The sequence below is a fragment of the Tupaia chinensis genome, unplaced genomic scaffold (genome assembly GCF_000334495.1).
Source record: "Tupaia chinensis unplaced genomic scaffold, TupChi_1.0 Scaffold000001_1, whole genome shotgun sequence".
Lineage (NCBI taxonomy): Eukaryota > Metazoa > Chordata > Mammalia > Scandentia > Tupaiidae > Tupaia > Tupaia belangeri.
The window spans coordinates 5109602-5114815 of NW_006159427.1; the positions used below are offsets into that span (position 1 = coordinate 5109602).

Here is a 5214-nt window from a genome sequence, read left to right on the forward strand (position 1 = left end):
TAAATAAATAAATAAATAAATAAATAAATAAATAAATAAATAAATAAATAAATAAAAAAAACAAAAATAAAACAGAAAACCAAAACAACTGTTTAGTCTGAGTGAAAATTCATACTTACAGAAAAGATGTAGTAGTGTGGGAGAATTTACCATACATTCTCCCTTTTCTTTTAAAGAATTATTTAATTTTTATTTATCATTATCTTTTTATTTTGCTACAGGGCATGTGCACTCACCAGAGACAGAGAGAGTGGGAAAGTGAGAAATCAAGCCAGAGTCTGGGATTTGTACCATGGTCAGCCATCTGAGTCCAGGATCCTAACCAACACACCACCTGTTGGTTCAACATTCTTTACCTAGATTCACCCATCATGAGCATTTTGTCACATTTGTTTTCTTTCTCTTCTTATATACACATATAAAATTTTAATAGCCTACATTAATATTCATGAAGTATATTGACATAATAAACAAATATTGATTATTTAAAATGTATGATAAAGTTTTAATTTTATATACACACACATTTTTTTTGGACAGATTTTTTTTTTCGTATAGAGCATGTGTACTCGTCAGAAAGACAGAGAGAGACAGAGAGACATAAAGCGAGAAATCACCCCCGCAATCCCTTCTCTTCCATTCTCCTCTTGGGATCTTGGGCACACATGCATATGGCCTGGCATGAATTTAAGCCATGGGGTCCGGGATTCGAACTGCGGTCAACTACATGGGAGTCTAGCAATGTAGCCATTATGCCACCTGCTGGTCCAAAGTTTTTATTTATTTTATGGAAGAAAAAGAGAGACACAGCAATCCCTGACAGAGTCTAGCCATACCATAATTCTCTCTCCAGCCTACTAGCCAGCCAGGATTGTGGGTACAACTTGCATGTTCAGGTTGACTCAGAACCAAACCCAAGGTCTTCACATATGGCTCTGGTACTGGTATCAGGCACTGGGGCTCTTATTGCCTGTACTACCATGGCTGGGCCTGTCTATACGTATTCTTCTTTAAGCAAACTTTTTTGCTATTTGTTTTACATTTCCTTTTTCCTCCATGAGAGGGAGGGAGACAGAGACAGGCATCCTTGGCAAGGTCTCACTGTGGGGTGACCCTCCTCTTCTGCCCAGGCAGACAGGACCATGATGCGTGCACAACCCACCCTGTGTACCCAGACTGACCCTGGAACCGAACCAAGCCGCACAGTAGCCGCCAGTTTCCCGAGCAGCTATGTTACCTGTACACCACTGCAGCTGGATACATTTAATTCTTCTCAAGAGCAACACAACAGTATTAGCGTACCTGGTATGAATGTATTATTTGTGCTGAATAATTAACTGAAAAGGTCATGACTTGTTAGCACTAAATCCTTCATCATTTATCTAACAAGATATTCTTTGTTTTAATTTGTTAGAGCGCACATGTGCTCACCAGAGAGAGAACGTGAGAAAGTACCCCTCCTTGAGGAATGGTCACACATCATCCCTCCTCCCCCACCTCTTCTCCCTTTCAGGATTCTGGGCATGCATGCACATTCACACGCTGTTTTTTTTTTTTTTTCTCTTTTTTTAAAGGTTTTGGTGATGGGGTGTGTGCACTCACCACAGAGAAATAGAGACAGTGAGAGAGAAAGTGAGAAATCATCCCCCAGTGGGGATGGCCATAACACAGTCCCTTCTTCAACTTCCTTGGAGGATTTTGGGCATATACATACATGCATCTAGAGTGATTTTTTAAAAAAATAATTATTTATTTAATTCTATTTATTCATTCATTTATTTTCATTTAATCTGAGAAAGACAGAAACACAGAGAGAAGTGAGAAAGCAAGCCACCAGTCCGGGACTCGAACCATGCTTTGTCATGATGGAGTGTCCAGCGCCTTAACTACCACATCACCTGCTGGCCTGTCCAGCGTGATTTTCAAGCCTGGGACTTGAATGGTGGTCAGCCATGTGAGAGTTCAGTGCCTTAACCACCACCTCACCACCTGTTGGCCTCAGCTATTAAGTCTCTTAGTGTCTCTTAATCTGGAGCAGTTTTTCAGCCATTTTTGACTGGTCCTGCATGCTGCTGATTTCAAGCAGACAGGTCTGGGACTCAAACTACACAGCCAGCCACATGGCATCCAGCTCAACTACTAGGCCACACATTGGCTTGATATTCTTATATAATTATTGCACAATACAATAAAAATCAGTGAATTTAACATCATTATAATGTTATTATCTAATATATACGCTATATTCAAATTCTGACTATCTCAACATTGTCTCTTATAAAATCTCTCTTCATCTCCCATTCCAAAGCCATCTATTCCAAAGCCAGGATCATGCATGGCATTTAGCTTTTAAATCTATTTTTTAGAATTAATCTTATTATTATTTTTTAATCATTTATTTAGTTTTATTTATTCATTCATTTATTTTAATTTGACCAGAGGGGGGGAGGGGGAGAGAGGGGGAGAGGGAGAGAGGGAGGGAGACAGAGAGAGAGAGAGAGAGAGAGAGAGAAAATGAGAAAACAAGCCACCAGGTCTGGGACAAACCGTGGATGGCCATGTGGGAATGGCCAGCACCTTAACTACCACACCACCTGCTGGTCCTCAATTATCATTACTGTTTAGAGAGACTTTTTAAAAAGATTTTATTTATTCATTCATTCATTTTAATTTGACCAGAGACAGACAGACAGACAGACAGACACACACACACACACACAGAGAAAGAGAAAAAGAAAGCCAATAGGTCCAGGACTTAAAAACCATGGTCAGCCACGTGGGAATGTCCAAGTGCCCTAACTACCATGTTACATGCTGGTTCTCCATAGAGAGACTTTTGCTATAGGGTGCGTGTACTCACCAGAGAGACAGAGACAGAGAGAAAGAACGTGAGAAATCATCCCCCAGCAGGGATGGCCATGCCTCAACTCCTTCTCCTCCATTCTCCTCCATGGATCTTGGGCACGTATACACATACACACGCCCAGTGTGATGTTTCAGCCACTGGATCTGGGACTTGAACCACAATCGACCATGTGGGAGTCCAGTGATGTAATCATTATGCTATCTGCTGGTCTCTATTATTATTATTTTTAAATTCACTACACAGAGACACAGAGAGAGAGGGAAAGTGAAAAAGCAATCTGCCAGGTCTGGGACTCAAACTGTGGTTGGGCAGTCCAGTGCCCCAATCACGCCACCTGCTAGCCCAGCTTTAGGTCTCTTGCCTCTCTTAATCTGGAGTATTTTTCCAGCCATTTTTGGTGGTAGTGGTGGTGGAATCTTTCATGATACATTTTTGAAAGAAGAGTACAGGCTTATTTATAGAAGTTCAACATTTGGGATTGTCTGATTATTTCCTCATGATTTGATTCAGGCCATGCATTTTTGGCAGAAATGCCTTGTAAGTGATGTTGAGTCCTGTTCAGTGACTCCCACCAGATGGGACACCAATGTGTGTCCCATATCTGGTGACAGTAAACTTTGATCACTTGATTGCTTATAGGAGGCGACGACTCTCAGATTTCTCTATTGAAGAAGTACTTTTCCTTGCTTTCCTTTATGATTAATCAGTAATCTGTAGGGAGCTACTCTGAGACTATGTAAGCAATCTGCATCCCAACAAACTTTTTCACCAGTAATTTTAGTATCACATGACTACATTCTTGACTAAATCTATTATTGCTATGTTGATTGAAAAGCTCTATTATTCCTTCTACATGTACTAGTCGTTACCATAGTCTTAAAATTAGAGTTCTGGGGTCTGCAGGTGTGTGATGGTTAAGGCACTAGACTCCCACGTGGCCAATTACAGTTCAAGTCCTGGACTTGCAGGCTTGTTTTCTCACTTTCCCTTTTCTCTCTCTCTCTCTCTGGTCAAATTACAAAATAATAATAACGATAAATAAAATAAAAAATTCTCCAAAAATTATTTTAGAGTTCAAAACTATAAGTTATTATCTTCTAAGAACTTGATTTATTTTTTCCTTTTAAAGTCAGTAGCTTCTCTGGTACACTGAACTGAGTCAATATCTGTAGATGGGATCAATGATTAAAATAAGCACCAAGTCCCTGCTACATACTGTGGCAGCACTAGGAATATAAACAGGAATAAAATGCAGTCATTGTGGTTAATATGTTCATATGCAGTATTGGGGAAATAAATACAACACAGATACTATATTTGAGCTCATGAGAATGCTTACTTTTCTACAACCTGGTCATGAGTAACTGTCAGTCTTTTTTTTTTTTTTTTTAAAGTTTTTTTCTTAGGGTGCATGGGCACAATAGGGGGGGGTGCATGGGCTCAATGGAGGGAAAGACAGGGATAGTGAGAGGAAAAGTGAGAAATCACCCCCCTCCCTGGGAGTATGGCCACACCACAATACCTTCTCCTCCACTGTCCTCTTGGGATCTTGGCACACATGCACACGGGCCCGGCATGAGTTTCAAGCCATGTGGGAATCCAGCGACGTCATTGCTATACCATCTGCTGGTCCCCATTTATTGATCTTTTTTAACTTTGTAAATTTAAGGAAAAACTGGTCTCATTTAAATATCTACTCATTTAACTATTAGGGGGATTAAGTATCTTTACACATTGTTCTTCACTGGTTATATTTCATCCATGAGCTTCTTCTATCTCTTGTCCATTTTTTTCTCTGGGACATTTATCCTATTTAATTAACTTTTTTAAAAAAGAATTATTCTATTTAATTTTATTCATTGTCATTATTTTTATTTTATTGACCTTGATCAGAGAGAGACAGAGAGGGAGAAGGAAAGTGAGAAAGCAAGCTGACAGGTACGGGACTTGAACCATGGTGAGCCATGTGGGAGTCCAGCTGCCTTAACCGCCACACAACCTGCTATCTCCACCCCCCTAATTTGTCTCCTGGATGATAAATATTTTTTCCAAACTTGCCATTTGACTTTGTATATGTCACATATTTAAAATTTTTTATTGGTTTTAAGTTATACTTAATAAGGCCTCCTCCACATTATAATGATAAAAATATTCACACCAATATCCATCTGGTATCTTTATAGATTTCTTGTTTAAAGTAGAAATTTGTTATAACCAGATAACCAAGTTTTATAACCACATAGAGAATTATTTCAAGTGACTTCGAGATAGAATCCTGATATCAGATCCCAAGGACAAAAAAAAAAAAAAAAAAAAGGGAAAAAAAATCTAAAAAAAAGTAGTTTTGG

General features: G+C 39.1%; 1 protein-coding gene across 2 annotated transcripts in view; it reads right to left on the minus strand.

The window, feature by feature from the left end:
- The window catches only part of MASTL (microtubule associated serine/threonine kinase like), a 54445-nt gene that overhangs the window by 36615 nt on the left and 12616 nt on the right, over positions 1-5214 (minus strand). The window lies entirely within an intron of this gene.